The 18,649-nt window shown below is 40.8% G+C and overlaps 1 protein-coding gene across 3 annotated transcripts in view; it reads right to left on the bottom strand.

Moving 5' to 3' along the window:
- Positions 1-18,270, bottom strand: part of LOC310933313 (4-aminobutyrate aminotransferase, mitochondrial-like) — an 83,579-nt gene extending 65,309 nt beyond the window's left edge. For 2 of the 3 annotated variants that reach the window (XM_083896774.1, XM_083896773.1), the window contains exon 1: positions 18,199-18,270. The gene's annotated coding sequence lies outside the window, so the exon portion shown is untranslated. The remainder of the gene's footprint in view (positions 1-18,198) is intronic. The other variant, XM_083896775.1, reaches the window with a different exon arrangement.
- Positions 18,271-18,649: the final 379 nt, after the last annotated feature.

Below are 18,649 nucleotides of genomic sequence, written 5' to 3'. Positions count from 1 at the left end.
ATAGGAAATACAACAGAGATCAGAGAGAGCTTGAATGTGCTGAGACACACTGCTTTGAAGCAGAGACAATGGATTGTTCAGTATAACCTTTAACAAAAATCTGAAAAGATAACTGTTATGTATGAGCTGAAATGTGTTATTCCGTTTGCTACCAGAAGATGGCACTAATCAACTGGTGCATACATTCTTGTTTGCAATAAAAGAAGTACTGAAGAAGTGAGTGAATGTGTCTGCGTAGCTCTGTGTGTAAAAGTGTTTACATATTGACGTAAATGGGAGCAAAATAACAACAACTCTGTCTCGACAGGGTTTGAGAAACATTCAAGTCATGTCGCCGCTTCAGGTGAGGAGTTGTTTGTTGTGCTGCCGGTGTATTTAACAGCGACACGGCACAATTTACATATGGCATTTGATTTATCCAGCTCTCCACCACACTTGTAAAAGCCAAAACTTTTCCACACACTTGACGCCAACCAGCGAGTTTATCACTTCAGGTTGTTCCTCCATGTCTCTACCATCTCTGACCTGACTCGCCGCCTCGGGCTGCAGAGAGAACTCAAACCAGAAATAGACCAGTTTTTATGGTTTATATATGTTTATAATAATAGATATTATTCTGTTTATACCGATGCAGACGTTTGCTATCGATGCAACCGCATCGTATATGTTCATATCGATATACCGATGCAAATTGGTGAATCTTCCCAACCCTACACTACACCACAGAGCCACTTCAATGTATTTCATTAGTGTTTGATTTGATATTACAAATATGTGTCTATCTTTGATCCTTCTCTTTTAAGTATATCTTGTATATTTTGTTTTCATGAAACAACAAAAACAGATGTTGGAAATACAGTGGTATGTAAAAGTTTGGGCACCCCTGTAAATTTTCATGATTTTCCTTAATAAATCATTGGTTATTTGGATAAGAAATGTCAGTTAAATATATCATATAAGAGACAAACACAGTGATATTCGAGAAGTGAAATTTTGTTTGAATAATTCTTGCAGACTTTCTGTAAATCATATAAACTTTATTTCACTTCTCAATTATCACTGTGATTGTCTCCTATATGATGTGTCTTGTTCAACCAATGATTTATAAAGGAAAATCATGAACATTTACAGGGGTGCCCAAACTTTTAACTACACAAGTGTTTTATTTTAGGTTATTTCATTTCAAATCTTAAGAGGATAGTATGTCCAGTTTTTTTTCATGTATTGTTCTGTGTAGCAGTGTAGCTCACAACAATAGTATATGTGCTCATGCAGAGCAGAGCAGGGCGTGGTTTCACTGACAGCTTAAGCCCAATTTATCCTCCTGCGTAAAGTGCACTGCGTAGGCTTCGCAGAGTCCTCTGCGTTGACGCAGAACCCGTTGTAGAGTCTCTGCGTCGTCTCCGGCTGCACGGAATATTTTTTAAGTGTCCGTCACTCTGTCAAGGGACAACAGAGACGGCAAGAGCTGCGATTGGTCCTCAGGACAGGCCGTCCGAGGCTGCTCTGTGCCGGCTCACAGTCGCACCGAGCGTCCACAGAGGCGGAGCTGATCACCGCCGACTTCGTCGCTGCCGAACTATAAATACGTCATATCTTAACACACACAGCACATGTTTAGACTCTAAATGGCCAATTTCTCGCCTCAAATTATCTTAAAACTGCGTTCCGGGACACAGTAAAGTGAGAAACAGCCACTGTTTCAACAACAACAGTCTTTCTCCCTCGGACGCCATTGCTCACTGTAGCCAAAAGCACAACAACCTTGCGCAGCGACCCCTACTGATCGGGTGGGAAATTGCAGCGCCTATCCGTCACCACGACGCAGAAGTATAAAGGCTTGAGTGGTCTACGTGGTGACGCAGACGGATAACGCATTACGCAGTCGGAGAAGTATAATGTGGCCTTTAGACCGAGAGGGGGTTGTTCTATGTAAATGTGATGATTCTGTCTCTTGGCTCTCAGAAGGTGTAAATCTTTGAGGCTAAAATTCTCCCTAAAGCAGTTTGAGGAGTGCCTACATTCATAAAAAAGTGAAAGTGAAAGTGAGAGTTCAAGTCTTTCAACATTTAACTCTGAACCTTGAATGTGAAAAATATGTATGTTTTTCCAGTGTAAGAGGGGGTATATTTTTTATAATTTGAAGTATTTTCTGCTTCTTAAATCATTCACTGCCAGCCATTTTCTGAGCAGAGTCCCATACTGCCAGCCATTTTCGGGCATTTTGACCCATCTTTCGAGACCCACAGAATATTGTGTTCTATGACTATGTAAACACTGAAACTACCAAAAGAAAGAATATACTTTCTTCTTACATCTGGAAAAAAAGTTTCTACCTTTTTCCATTCTTTAGTAATCAGCGTTAAAAAAAGAGGCTGATTTCACTAGAAACAGTTTGTGACCAGAAAACTGAGAAAACGCAAGAAATTCGGCTTCTCACCACTTCGCTCCGGTTCCTTCTTGAAGCGCACAACTCTGTAAACTCCCTCCTTTCATGTCCCCCATGATCCCCCTCATCTCTGGTCTTCTTCTCATGATCTATACTGATCGCTTATCCAAAAAGAGCAGTGCTGCCATCTACAGGATCAATTCGTAATTACGCTTAGTTTACAGGTTTGATATTGAAGGACAAGCTCTGCCAGAGTGTCTCGCGCCCTGGCCTGGCGGAAAAAGCAATTGACATCAATGGCAGTGAACGTTCGGGAGCGAATTGACGTCTATAAATGCCAATGGCAGCGAATTAGTTAAATGTGAATATTTCACTTTTTGCTCCAAGAAATAATTCAAACTGAATGTGGCAGGGTTCTTCTCCAACCTCCAACAACAAAAGGAAGGCGTAGCCCAAGACTGTGGTTCTTATTGTGCTCAATCCCAAAGTGCAGTCGTGAAGTAAATGTGAAAAATACCAAAAGTCTATGCACAAAAAATCTATTTCCAAAAATAACAGTACTGCATTAAATGGTTAATGCTTTTGTAGTCTTAGGTAGGTCCACTATTGTGAAAAATCAACTTTTTGAACTTTTTTGATTGTACTGATATTTGGGACTCAGGGGGCCATACCAGTCCCCAAAATGTGAAAAAACAAGACTCAGTCATGTTTTAGTGGTTCCACTTTGTGTAAGTATAGGCGATAAAACATGCGATGTTTACACCTCCCGACCAAGTGACGACAGTGCGTACATTTGACCGTGAATGTTGGCACCCCGCCAGGCAGAGTACTTCACAGAGTACTTCACAGCGCCACCATAGCTCCTCCTTGTCCCTGTGAAATTGAGACTGCAGGCGAGGTAGGAAGAGCGGAGCACAGTGTTTTACACAAACTTCCAGCCTCAGAAGATTTTTGTGTCCAGTGGATATATTTTATTCATGAAAAAAATGTTCACAAGCTTCACAAGCCCTTTGTTGTTGATCGCGTATGTAAATTCCTATGCTGGAGGGACACCTTGAACGCACCAGTTACGTGCCTGCAGTTAGCGAGTGGAGTGTGTGGATCGGTGATATGAGGAGCACGCGTTTGAAAGCACTGCAGAAAGATGTAGATGTTGTCCTACATTTCTTCTCAACCAAAGGCTGCCTTTCTGTCGTGTTTCCAGTTCTCTCCTCATTATTGATCCACACACCAGTTGCAGCCGCAGTTACACTGGTGCGTTCAGGGTCTTTTTCTAGCATGGGAATTTACATACACACCGCATTAATCGTTTTCTTCGATTTTTTTATGATCGCGAGAAGCCAAAAGTGTGGTCACTCTATGCATTACGGTGAAACTCAGTAACAACGGGTAAATAGACATTACTATGGGGTATATGGAGCGGGGGTTGTGACGACACTGCATGACAATAGGTGATAAGTGGCGACAGTTAGATCGACACTCCCCTGGAAGCAGTGGATGTGTATTTACCTGGGTCTCATTCACATGTAAATGACCCGGCACAAAACCAAGCGTTTTGAAAAAGGCTGTTTTGGCAGAGTTATTGAACTGCTATTGTGCTTCATCCGTATGATATTTTGACTAAAGCATGACACAGACATGTTCATTAGGGCATCAGGACCTAGTTTAACTTGGGTTAATAGGGCATAATATGGGACCTTTAAGACTCAAGCTGCTTTACACTACTAGCTTTGCCATTCACACCCATTCATTCACATTTCATACAGTGCATCTATGTGTAGCGCATTTTCTATCACACAAAAAATAATGGGAACTACATTTAATACAGCCCACTCCTAGCAGGAGTGGCATAAACCCGGTTGTACGAGTGCCTACTCATATGTGACGCTCCTTGAAGTTCAGCGAACGCACCCACAACGAAGCAGGAGAAATTGGATTGGATTGGAATTTTGAAAGACAATATCACTCTCAAATCAATATAATATGCTGTCAAATTAAAATGATAAATAAATCCCATGCTGCCCATGCAGAAAATATCCAGTAACGACCAGAAATCATCACCGATGTGATAATTCTACACTAAGTGCTATGTAGAACCATATAAGGTTCTTCGGCTTGTCCTCATAGGAAAACCTTTTTATAAAGGTTCCACCTCGGGAGAATTATGGAGAATTTTAGCTTCAAAGATGTACACCTTCTGAGAGCCAAGAGACAGAATCATCACATTTACATAGCACAACCCCCTCCTGGTCTAAACTGTCAGTGAAACCATACCTCTCTGTATGAGCACAGATACTATTGTTACACTACATACTATTGTTCTGTGTAGCTGCACTGCTACACAAAACAATACATTTACAATACATAAAAAAAAAACTGGACACAATAACCTCTGAAGATTTGAAATAAGATGACTTAAAAAATATATAGGAAGAGGAGAAGGGTGGCTTATTCTGTTATAATTTCTTGTCCTTAATATCACTATTTCTAGTCATATTTCCATCATCTGTTTTTGTTGTTTCATAAAACTGAAAAACCAAATATACTGTATATACTTAAGAGAGAAAGATCGAGGTTAGACATATTTATAATATATTTCAGGCACTAATGGAATACATTGAAGTGGCTCTGTGATGTAGTGTGGTTGGATCAGTCTGTTACTGAATGAGCTGATGATGTGCGAATTCTCAGCTAGTTACTAAATCATTAGGATCACAGTCAATACTTCATACACAAAGCTGTATCATTCACACATGATTCAAGCACATCAGCACATGTTTGTGCCAGCCCTGAAGCTAGTGAATAACAATGCAGCCACATAACGTTCTGAAACGCGCAGTGGATTATTAAAAGACAAAATGTCTTTTGCTCCCTGTATGTGACTGAACACTAGTGCTATGTAGATTAACAACATTAATGAAAACTCACCCCATAAGAAGATAGAGGCGAGGGAGCGGAGCGACCGAGCGGAGGAGGGTTGGTGTGGAGCATTTGAAAATTTGAGGTAAAAATGGGGCATTCTGAGGCTTTTTGAAGGACCATTATGGTGACTCATGAAGTAAGGCCAAGTAACTCAAAATATTACAGAACTCTGTATTACAGAAAACATCTACTTTGGGAAGCAGCCGGGGGAACACATGAACATGAAATGTCTTTATTGGCAAGAGCAATATAACTAGGGATGCACCGAAAATCAGGAAACAGTTGGCCGAAACCGGAAAACCGAAATGAGTTATTGTGCTAATTCTGTACCATTGTTTTTTTTTTTCTAATTTTGTTATGGCAGGTTTGTTTTTTTCTGCGCACCGCACCTGCACTGTGGTTTCTCTAACTTTCTCTGCTGCGTTGTGCGTCGCTGGTGCGCTTTTCCTCAAAGCGATCTTTCCGTATCAGCACAGACTGGATTATTTCTCTACACGCAGTTTTATCTTTACATCCAATAATAATATTTATGACAAGGATCTTAGACCAGCTTAGGATGGTTGATGGTTTTAGCTGGTTTTAGCTGGTCTTAGCTGGTCTTAGGCTGGTTTAGTTGGTTTAACAAGCTGAACAAGCTGGCCAGGCTGGTGTGTCAGTCGCTGGCCAGCTGGTATGACTGGTCACCCAGTCAGGCTAAGCTGGTGTCAACCTGCCTGACCAGCAAAACCCGGCTGGTAGGCTGGAGTCAGCTGGTCTGTCCAGCTGACAAGCTAGACAGACCAGCAAAACCCGGATGGTAAGCTGGGCAAGCTGGTTGGATGGCCAGCCTCTTAGACTGACCAGGCTGGACTTGGCAAGCATGGCTCATAATTGTCATGATATGTATAAATAATACATCCTGATATATAAATATAAATATATATATATATATGTGTGTATGTGTGTGTAATAGGGAAGCCACAAGGCAGTGCTGGTTAATAGAAAAGTTATGGCTAAAACCTACAACAGGTCTATCCTGTTTGCTCTACAAAAATATATCAAAACAATAATAGTCCCTCATTCCCATAAGGAGGCAAAGGCAGGTTGAGAAAATTAATTCATGAACTATTGTTTTTAGAGGATTTACATTTACTGTCCTAATTCCTGTGATCCATTCAAACCATGAAGAGCAATGAAAAATATTTCCTCATATTTTGTTTCACAGTTTATATATTAATGGCACACCAATACATACATAAGATGGCGGCGCGCACTGGTGCAGCGGCTCTTAGCTCTCCGACTTGGTGCGTCTTTTTACTACTTTTTTTATGTGTGTTTTTGGAATTTTGTTGTGCAAACATCACATTTAGTCGCCAGAACCTAATTGATCTCGGCCTGCGGTATAATTTGGCTGTTACCGGCGACTATCAGCAGACACTAAATATCCCGGAGGACATAGCGAGATTGCCGGGATCTCCGTGGATGGTCAGCCCGCCTAGCAAGCGGAGGAGGCGGCGGAGAGAGAGGAAACAGAAGCGGGGATGCTGGTCGGGCTTGGATGCTAAGCTACGCAACCAACCGCACAGGCCAGCATTACCGAGCCTTTTCCTCTCAAACGCCAGATCCATCACCCACAAAATGGACGAGTTGGAGCTACAGACAGCCATGACGAGCTTTGTACGGAACTGCAGTGTTATTTTCATCACGGAGACGTGGCTTCACCCGCTGATCCCCGATGCTGCAGTCCAGCTAGCAGGCCGCACGTTACATTGGCAGGACAGGAGCGAAGACTCGGGTAAGAGCAGAGGAGGGGGGCTTTGTGTTTATGTGCATAACGAGTAGTGTTGTAGCAGTAGGATCATTGACACACACTGTTCTCCTGATATAGAGGTTCTGGCAGTCTCGTGCAGACCTTTTTATCTCCCAAGGGAGTTCACAGTGGTCATTGTGGTAGCTGTTTACATCCCACCGGATGCTAACGTTAGCTCAGCCCTCAGCCTACTGCTTGCTATCATCAACAAACAGCAGCTTGCCCACCCTGATGGAGTCTTTGTTGTTGCCGGTGATTTCAACAAAGCGTGTTTAATGACTGTGCTACCCAAATTCGTCCAGTTTGTGAAGTTTGCCACCAGAGGGGATAGTAAGCTGGACCATGTTACTCCAACATAAAACATGCATACAAAACTACTCCACTCCCCCACCTGGCTGGATCTGAACACCTCTGCATGTCCCTCACCCTTACCTACACCCCCCTGCTGAGGAAGACAAAGCCTCAAACAAAGACAATAAAAACTTGGCCTGAGGGAGCCCTCTCTCAGCTACAAGACTGCTTCTCCACCACTCTATGGGATTTATTCTCCAGCCACAACCTCCAGGAGTACACAGACAGACTGGTTAGGGCTTCGAGCTCGAGACCGGAAGGTAGCCGGTTCAATCCCGACCAGTCCGCAGCTGAAGTGCTGTTGGGTTACATGTTCTACACCTCACTGTGTGCTGTGTGTGTTCACTAACTCACTGCAGAATTGAATTTCCCCTTGCGGGACTTAAAGGGTTCTTAATCTTAATCTTAATCTTAATCTTAAAAGGGTCAGGGTTTTTCCTAATCAAAAACCCTGGATGAACAGCAAAGTACAGTCCCTCTTAAAAAGCCGAAACGTCGCCTTCAAGTCAGGGGACAGGGCCCTGTACAGCATGGCCAGGTCAGACCTGAAAAGAGGAATCAGGGAGGCCAAGGCGGCCTATAAGAGGAAAATCGATCACCACTTTGCTGTAAATGATCCCAGAAGAATGTGGCAGGGAATAAATCACATAACCAACTATAGAAGCAGTAACCAGGTGACTGCTAGGACTGATGCCTCGCTGGCAGAGGAACTAAACAGCTTCTTTGACCCGCTTTGAGACAGACAGGCCCTCAGCAGCCACAGCACTCCCACACCTCCCCAGCACTGGCACAATGACACTTCAGGAGCATGAAGTGAGACGTGTGCTGAGGACAGTGAACCCCAGGAAGGCGGCTGGTCCTGATGGAGTACCCGGTAAGGTACTCAGAGCTTGCGCTGACCAACTGACTGAAGTCTTCACAAGAATATTCAACCTGTCCCTGGCGCAGGCCATCATCCCACCCTGCCTCAAAACCTCCACCTTAATTCCCGTTCCCAAAAAGACAGCAGTGGACAGCCTCAACGACTACAGACCTGTTGCACTTACACCTGTAGTCATGAAGTGCTTTGAGAGACTGGTCTCCCAGCACATCAGGACCTGTCTGTCTCCCACACTGGACCCACACCAGTTTGCCTATAGGGCAAACCGATCCACGGAGGACGCTAACACCATAGCGCTCCACACCGCCCTCCCCCGCGGCTTCCGATCGATTATCAAAATAGTTGACGATTAATTTAGAAATCGATTGTTTCAGCTCTATATTAACTATTCAGATATCACCATGCCAAAAGCAATGCATTCAAGCAGCACAATGTAATCCAATGTGAAGATAACAAGCTTGTTTGTGGGTGAAAGAAACCAATCCTCCGTCTTGCCCTAAATATATATATATATATTTATATATATAAAAAATGTATGTAATATACACATACATACATATATATATATATATACAGCCTCCCCAACACTGCGCTTAGCAATACAGTACATGTTTGGTTGTAATATATATTTTTTTAATTTTATATCCTGAAAAGTCTGCCACCAACGCCAAAACACACCACCCTACATCAAGGCTAAAGCGGCTAAATGGATAGCTACGATGTTATCCAAACCAACCCACCAGCTTCGACAATATAAATATACTACTTTAATAGAAAACGCAACACAAAGTGTGAATTAGATACCGTATGTAGTGTGCACAGACCTTTTGTTCCCATTTTCCTTCGCCGGTCAGGTTTCCACGCGGTTTTCAGAACATGGCGAGGTGTGTGCGCGTCATCTTCTGTCGACGCACAAACAACGTTGATGGATTTCGACCCAATCAAGTTTTGAAGTTTTTTGGCACATAAAGTACATGTGCCAAAATAATGATATTTTTTTCTCTTTGACCACACCGATCACTTTTTGGAGTATTGGTGTGTCATTAATATATAAACTGTGAAACAAAATATGAGGAAATATTTTTCATTGCTCTTCATGGTTTGAATGGATCACAGGTATTAGGACAGTCCATGTAAATCCTCTAAAAACAATAGTTCATGAATTCATTTTCTCAACCTGCCTTTGCCTCTTCATGGGAAAGAGGGACTATTATTGTTTTGATATATTTTTGTAGAGCAAACACGATAGACCTGTTGTAGGTTTTAGCCATAACTTTTAATCTACTAACCAGCACTGCCTTGTGGCTTCCCTATTACACAAACACACACACACACACGCACACATATACATATACATATATATATATATATATATATATATACATATACATATACAGTTAGGTCCATAAATATTTGGACATCGACACAGTTCTCTTTATTTTGGCTCTATACACCACTACAATGGATTTGAAATGAAACGAACAAGATGTGCTTTAACTGCACACTTTCAGCTTTAATTTGAGGGTATTTACATCCAAATCAAGTGAACAGTGTAGGAATTACAACACTTTCTATATGTGCCTCCCACTTTTTAGGGGACCAAAAGTAATTGGACAATTGACTGAAAAGCTATTTCATGGACAATTGTGGGCTATTCCCTCATTATTTCATCTTCAATGACACAGGTATAAGTTCTGGAGTTGATTCCAGGAGTGACATTTGCATTTTGAATCTGTTGCTGTTAACTTTCTATATGAGATCCAAGGAGCTGTCACTGTCAGTGAAGAAGCCATCATTAGGCTGAAAAATCTAAACAAACACATCAGAGAAATAGCAAAAACATTAGGTGTGGCCAAATCAACTGTTTGGAACATTCTTAAAAAAGAAAGAATGCAACGGTGAGCTCAGCAACACCAAAGGACCTGGAAGACCACAGAAAACCACTGTGGTGGACGACAGAAGAATTCTTTCCCCGGTGAAGAAAAAGTAATCAACCAAAGAAACTCTTGGTCGACTAAAGCCCTAAAATTTCGACCAAAAATCGACTAATCGACGGGGGGTACTTTGCGGCTGCGGCTCTTTTATTTTGAAAAGACCCACACCCGCAAAGTACCTGTGCGCCTGCGGCTCTTATTTTGAAAAGACCCGCAGCCACGGCTGGAGTTCAACAGAGTCTGACGGCTCTGACAGCGCTTTGCATTACGTTCATCTGCGCAATATCTAAACAATATATCTAAACTAAAAAAAAATTTAGTCGACCAATCACAATTTTGGTGACCAGTCGACTTTGAATTTACAGCCCTAGAAAAAGCCCTTCACAACAGTTGGCCAGATCAAAAACACTCTCCAGGAGGTAGGTGTTTGTTTCAAAGTCAACAATCAAAAGAAGACTTCACCAGAGTGAATACAGAGGGTTCACCACAAGATGCAAACCATTAGTGAGCCTCAAAAACAGGAAGACAAGATTAGAATTTGCCAAACAACACCTAAAAAAGCTGTTATAATTCTGGAAGAACATCCTCTGTACAGATGAGACCAAGATCAACTTGTACCACAGTGATGGGAAGAGAAGAGTGTGGAGAAGGAAAGGAACTGCTCATGATCCACAACATACCACTTCATCAGTGAAGCATGGTGGTGGTAGTGTCATGGTGTGGACATGTATGGCTGCTAATGGAACTGGTTCCCTTGTGTTTATTGATGATGTAACTGCTGACAAAAGCAGCAGGATGAATTCTGAAGTGTTTCCAGCAATATTATCTGCTCATATTCAGCCAAATGCTTCAGAACTCATTGGACGGCGCTTCATAATGCAGATGTACTGAAGTACTGAAGTACTGCAAAAGCAACCAAATAGTTTTTTAAGGCAAATATGGAATGTTATCAGTCAATCACCTGACCTGAATCTGATTGAGCATGCATTTCACTTGCTGGAGACCAAACTGAAGGGAAAATGGCCCAAGAACAAGCAGGAACTGAAGACCGTGTCAGTAGAGGCCTGACAGAGCATCACCAGGGATGAAACCCAGTGTCTGGTGATGTCTATGTCTTCCAGACTTCAGGCTGGAATTGACTGCATAGGATTTGTAACCAAGTTTTAAACAATGAAAGGTTGATTTATGATTGTTTAGTTTGTCCAATTACTTTTGGTCCCCTAAAAAGTGGGAGGCACATATAGAAAGTGTTGTAATTCCTACACTGTTCACTTGATTTGGATGTAAATGCCCTCAAATTAAAGCTAAAAGTCTGCAGTTAAAGCACATCTTGTTCGTTTCATTTCAAATCCATTGTAGTGGTGTATAGAGCAAAAATAAAGAGAACTGTGTCGATGTCCAAATATTTATGGACCTGTATATATATATATTAGGGCTGGGCAGTATGACAAATATATATATCACGGAATTTTTCAAAATTCGAATGGTTTCACGGTATCTGACGGTATTTTTTTTTTTCATGCATAATCAGGTGTTCACAGCATTTTCTACTGGTAGAGAACAGAATTACTGCAGTAGATTAACTTAAGATGGTCTATTTTACTGACATAAATAATGTAGAATAACTCCACACTAGTACAGGTTTGCATGGCCCCTGAAAATGATGCTGTTTACAAAGAAGAGCTACTCATGATTCTAATGAAGTGAGGAATCAGAATGCAAAGACAATTTACAGAACTTTGACTGTGTAAATCAACATCTTTTATAAACATTCCCTGTGTTATCTGCTGCTGTGAAGGGTGCTGACCTTAACTTCATGCATTCTTGATATTCCAAGACATTGACATGCTTACTAGGGCTGTCAAAATTGCTCAAAAATGATATTCGAATATTCCCTATAAAAAAACACAGACATTAAAATATATTCTCATAGTATTTGCATCACGCATCTGGGGTGTGTTGCATCCGCTGCATCTGAGAGCTTTCAATCAGCCAGACTGTCAGGTGATGACAGCATGACGTCAATAACAGGACAAACTAATACAACAACACATAACTACCTGTGGATGTCGTTTATTTAAGTTTAAACATATTTTACAACATATAAGTAAATGAAGTAATGACCAAGAGCGCTGATCTCACTCTCTCTCGCACTCGCTCGATTTCTCCCTCTCTCTCCAGCGCCGTGCCAAAAATGCCTTGCGCTCTCTGCGCACACAGGTTTAAATGACAAACAAACAAATGCTGAGTGCTGATCAGTAGTTTTGTGCAAGTGATTTAAGGTCCTGACTCTTGTCCCAAATCAGACAGGTTTCGTTCAGTGTTTGAAAAAAATAGACATTAATGAAACGTTTACATGCAGAGCACACGCTCACTCACAAAGCAGACAGCAGCGCCGCAGCAGTGCTACAGCAAATTATGCGATTATTGCAAAAATAATAATCACGATTATTTTGATTGATATTGAAATCACGATTAATAAACACGATTATTCATTGATTTCAAAACTTGAGTATTTATTGAACCATCAAAACACAAATTTAAATATAACTTAAAAGAACAGTCAGAAATAATTTAGTGACATGTAAACAAGTAAAATAATAATAGTAAATCAAAATAATGATAGTAATAAAAACAATACATCACTAATAACACAGGATCAAATCAAAACAAAATGCTCTTCTTTTTCAAAAAACAAAACAATGCTATAGTCCCTCAGCACATCCTTTGCTTCTTCAGCACAACATTTATCATACAAGGCTGGCAGAGCAACTGCTGAAATGTTTACATGACAGCAACATGTGACGCTTGTCCAATGTCTTAACATGCGTCTTGAATCCTGGGTTAGCTTACGGTACTGATGCTTACATGTCCTTTGCTACCATATTTTTTTAATTAAAGTCACAGCCTCCATTATCTCTTGATGTCTGTGGGATGTGGTGGGATATTATGGGACACATTATAAAGAGTGTCCTTAATAGAGGAGTATGTTGCGGTGGCGCTGGCTGACGAGCTTTATCGCGTGGTCATAGACCACTTCATGGCTGAACTTTAAGGGATTGAAATGAAGTTGGTCGTGTTGCCGTCATGAGCAGACATGACAGCGCGAGAAACTTTGCAAACAATTTTGCTGCTCAATGTTCGTCACATCATAGCCAAAATGTTTCCAGATAACTCATATTTTCCTACCTTTGTTACCTTTCTGCCATGTTTTCAATCGCTCGCTCCTCATATTATTGATATACACAATTCACACGCTTGCTGCAGCTGCACTTAACACTGGTGCATTCAAGGTGTTTTTATAGCATAGGAATTTACATACACGCATTAATCGATTTTCTTCGATTATAATGTTTTTATGATCGTGAGAAGCTAGAATCGAAATCACAATTAAAATTCGATTAATCACCCAGCCCTACATGCAACCAGCTTGCCCAGCTTACCATCCGGGTTTTGCTGTTCTGTCTAGCTTGTCAGCTGGACAGACCAGCTGACTCCAACCTACCAGCTGGGTTTTGCTGGTCAGGCAGGGGTCCGTTTCAAAAAGCAGGTTTAGTGAAAACTCTGAGTCTGTTAACCCTGAAATGAGGGAAACTCTGAGTTTCCGTTTCACAAAGGGAGGTAAGTCAAACCAGAGAAAGAGGAGTAACTCTAGCCTGTTTCACAGAGAGAGGTAACTTAAGCTCTCGGTCAGTTACCATGGTAACATGCTCTTTGAAACTAACCTGGTCGGGAGCAGGTTTTTCTCCGCAAACCTTGAGTTTCTCTCTGTCTCCGCCCTCTTTCAGACACACACGGTATTTGATTTCCTCATTCATTCAGTCAGCAGAGTTTTAGCGTAGTATAGTTCTGCGTCTGTTCTGCGTTTACATTAGAAGTTATATTAGGTGGAGACTATTTTCACTACCATGTCCGTGGATGAAGGTGCAGCATTACTGCGCAGAGAATTAAATATTCGTCTGGAGATGATTATCAGACCTCATATATGTGCTTACATTTCCAGACACTTTTCTTTTTGAGCGGAACTGTTTCCTTGGGGTCCCGTCCCCAAATTGGGTCGCGAGATGCTTTCTGGGGGTCGCCAAATCATTTTGGAAAAAATATATATATAAAAAAAAGAAGGACTTTTTTTTTTAATATATTGTTCCAAAAATTTTTGACGACCCCCAGAAATCATAGAAGAAAAAAATAATAATAATAATAATTTTTTAATTTTTTAATTTTTTTCCAATGATTTGGCGACCCCCCAGAAGTCATGATGTTGTGAGGCGCGAGATGACTTCTGTGGGTCCAATAGGGGATGCTTTCTGGGGGAGATGCTTTCTGGGGGTCCAAATCATAGAAAAATATATATAAAAAAAAAAAAACCCAGGATTGCATGTGTGTGTGTGTTTGAGTGAATGAGTCCTGGGGAGTGTTGAAGTCTGTTCTGTGTCTACATTACAAGTTATATTAGGTGGAGACTATTTTCACAACCATGTGCTTTTGACAGTGATCCCGTGGATGAAGGTGCAGCATTACTGCGCTACTTTTTCTTTTTGAGCGGAACAGTTTCACGTCACAGTTCATCATTTACATTCACAACCTAATCAGTCCTTACATTTCAACATCAACAACCGGAGTCACGCTCTCACATCACAGCAGTTATTGTGTGTTGCGCTGCGGTTTAAAAAAAAAAAAAAAATGTACTTACAAATTTACAAATTTACAAATTTTTCTTTTATAGAACGTCATAGATGCAGAGCACTTGAACGTGATATAAAGAATGAGAAGTCATTTATGTGTGAAAACATCATTATGTTGGGGATAAAACAACTGTACAGTCAAACAGACACTTCATATTTACTTTATGTAAAACATGATCAAAATGAGGTTAATCTCATGAGATTATACCGAGGTCTTACCTGTTTGAACAATGTTTTTATGTTTCATATTAAACTGCTGCCAACTGCGCTTCTTCCCCGCGGGATTACACCTAAATAAATAAATTAATAATCTACAACTCAAGCAGTTTCCCCCTGTAATATTATTGTGATTGTGCAAAGGACGACATTTAAACTTCCTCATCAGCAGCAGTGTTCTCTCTCTCTCTCTGACGTCGTCTCCCTCTCTTTTGCTGCTGTTACACTTCCTTCTAAAAACTTGCTCAAATTCACGCATTAATGTTTATCAACTCCAGTGGGTGAATAACATCACCCTCCGCTTCCTCGTTGTCATGGTGACTCGTTGAAACGGGGCTCCATTCATGCTGTCTTTTTATACTTGTGGTGCACGCGCTTAACTCGAGGTGAAACTACTCCGAGTTGAACAAACTAACTCAAATCAGCTGTTTTGAAACCGAAAACTCAGAGTTTCCTATCTCAGAGTAGATCAACTCAGAGTTCAGGGTTAGACTCAGAGTTTGTTGAACCTGCTTTGTGAAACAGACCCCTGGTTGACACCAGCTTAGCCTGACTGGGTGACCAGCCATACAAGCTGGCCAGCGACTGACACACCAGCCTGGCCAGCTTGTCCAGCTTGGTAAACCAACTAAACCAGCTAAGACCAGCTAAGACCAGCTAAGACCAGCTAAAACCATCAACCATCCTAAGCTGGTCTAAGCTGGTTTTTTCAGCAGGGTGACCATCAACCGGGGCAATCCCTTCTCTTATCTTATCTCTTCCTGTTCACTAACACACACACACACACACTGGTGTTTATGTTGTATATAGTTTGTGTGATTTTAGCTTTAGCAAGTAAGTATTTATTGATTCAAAGTACCAAATTATCATTTATGCTTTAATGTTCATTGACTTAGATCATTCCATTAACCTTGGATATTTAATGTTGGTGAATCAAATTGTTTAATTGATTCTTGTTATTTGATTTAATAAATTGTTACTTTTGTTCACTTAAAGGAACGCTCTGTGTCTTTTGTACATGAATGTTGTGACAAACGGTGGTTGAGAGAGTCAGTGCTCGGATTCATACCTTCACTACTGTTCAATTGGGATATCTTTGATATAGTCAGTTACAGTGATTATTTAGACTGATTTTGAAAGGCATAGATTGATTGTCTTTTCCCTGATTTCAGGGTGGTGCCCCGATCTAAAGTTAATTAATTATTAAAACTAATTAATTAATGTTTATTACTTTATTTTTATCAATCAAATTATTTCCATTATTGTTGAACCACAACATAATGGTGCCCCATGCAAGGGTTTTAAGAAAATAAATAACAAAATTAATTTTTAAAAATAATTAATCATTCGTTTTAATATTTTCTCACCAATAATAAGGCTGGATCACAACATACGGGCTGTAACGATACACAAACTCACGATTCGATTTGTATCACGATTTTTGTCTCACGATTCGATACATTCCACAATTTTTTTTTTTAATTAAACAACATTTACTTATATAGCAACTTAATGTAACATTTAATAACAATATTTTGGAACACTGTGAACAGATTTGAACATAAATAGATAACCAAAGATTTCTCCCTTTTCTGTAACAAAATAATACTGTTGCAAAATACAACGTAAATGATCAATCAGACTGGGATTTGTCCCCAAAGCATGCTGGGAAGTGTAGTTCTTCATTAAAAGCAGTTTTGTTCCAGTGGAAAATATTTGTTTTGATAAACAGCAAAGGAAAGACAACATTTCTGCTTATATTTCTTGAAAGTCAGTTGTTGTTTTGCTCTTATTTTGGGGCTGGATCTGTGAATCTTGTTCGTAGAGTGATAAAAATCTGTGAATTCTCCGCTGTTTACATAATCACGCTGATGCTCCGGTGCCGCTTTTCAATGTGTGCGCTCTAACGGGTTGTTTCTGCTCCTGCGGGTTCGATCCATCTGTGTTTAACTGTGTTTGGTGAACATAAGAATGGTTTATATGAGCTTTTAGCTGAGTTTCTGACCTTTCTGTGGGTATGCAGCATGTCTGTGTTTGTTAAAGTTAGACACGGTTTTATGACGCTTTTGTCGCTGCGTCTGATGCTGCCCCCGGTAGCAGGGACATCGGTAAAGAAGAGATTAACATAACGCGTTAATGATGACCGTAATTAATTAATCACAATTAACGTGATAATTTGACACCCCTAATAAAAATAAGTTTGGTAGAACTAACAGCTCATATCATGTGGCTGACGGGAAAAATAACTAGGAATTAGAAAGGGCATTTCGCAATTCTGTTTTCTCACGCCACGAGACAGGTTCGTGGCTCTGAGTATCGTGATTTCGATTTCGATACGCATATCGTTACAGCTCTAATATATATATAAAATATATTTTGCATTACTTATCAAAACAACAAAGTCAAACTTGGCACTGCATTTATGGGTTATGTTTTTGTGCAATGCTCTTTGTATAATATTATGTCTGTATGTTACAAATAATGTCTGTGTTTAACTGACTGATTCACTGACTGACTGCATATATGTGTGTGGCTGTAGAGCAGAGGGGGATCGGCTCGCGCTCTCTCACACGCACAGTCACACACGCGCACACATACACACACACACATTCACGGTTTGCATGTAAATGACCACAGGCTTTGAGAAACCTGCATAAACGGATGTTGTTGACCGTGTACGCGGTGAAAAATCTGGTTCCCACTGGATCAGACTGGCTGTTCCTATGAGCTCCAGCATGAAGCTGCTTCACACACACACACACACACACACACACACACACACACGAACACACACACACACACACACACACAGAGCTGCCGTTCTTGTGTTGTTATTGACAAAAATCACAACAATAACAACACAAGAACGATAGCTGTGCGTGCGTGCGCGTGTGTGATCAGAGTGTCAGTGCTGCGCTGTGTGCGCGTGTGTGATCAGAGTGTCAGTGCTGCGCTGTGTGCGCGTGTGTGATCAGAGTGTCAGTGCTGCGCTGTTCGTGTACGTGTGTATATGTGATGGCCTGCACACTTACCGATGATGGTTGCAGGGTCTGAGCATGGACCGCAGAACACGACAACAGCAGAGACTATTCTCTCGGTCTGACAGTTGACTGCTGGAGGAGCAGGAGGAGGAGCTTGCTCTCTCTCTCTCTCTCTCTCTCTCTCTCTAATCAAAAGGGCTTTCTCCACCAATTCCTAATCAAAAGGGCTTTCTTGTCATGGGAAAAAGGTTTACATCGTCAAAGCAAGTGTAAAAATTTATGAGAATAGTATACGGACATGTAGTGAAACAATGAAAGCAGGATAAAACATGCATTCAATATAAACAAAATTAAAAGTGTAAATCATAGTATCTCAAAATAATGAGATAGTATCTCAATATATTGGCATAGTATCTCAAAATAATGAGATAGTATCTCAATATATTGGCATAGTATCTCAAAATAATGAGATAGTATCTCAATATATTGACTTAGTAACTCA

The sequence above is a fragment of the Microchirus variegatus genome (genome assembly GCF_963457635.1).
Source record: "Microchirus variegatus genome assembly, chromosome: 10".
NCBI classification, from domain to species: domain Eukaryota; kingdom Metazoa; phylum Chordata; class Actinopteri; order Pleuronectiformes; family Soleidae; genus Microchirus; species Microchirus variegatus.
Note: the sequence above shows the minus strand (reverse complement) of the source record. Positions and strands in the feature narration are given on the sequence as shown.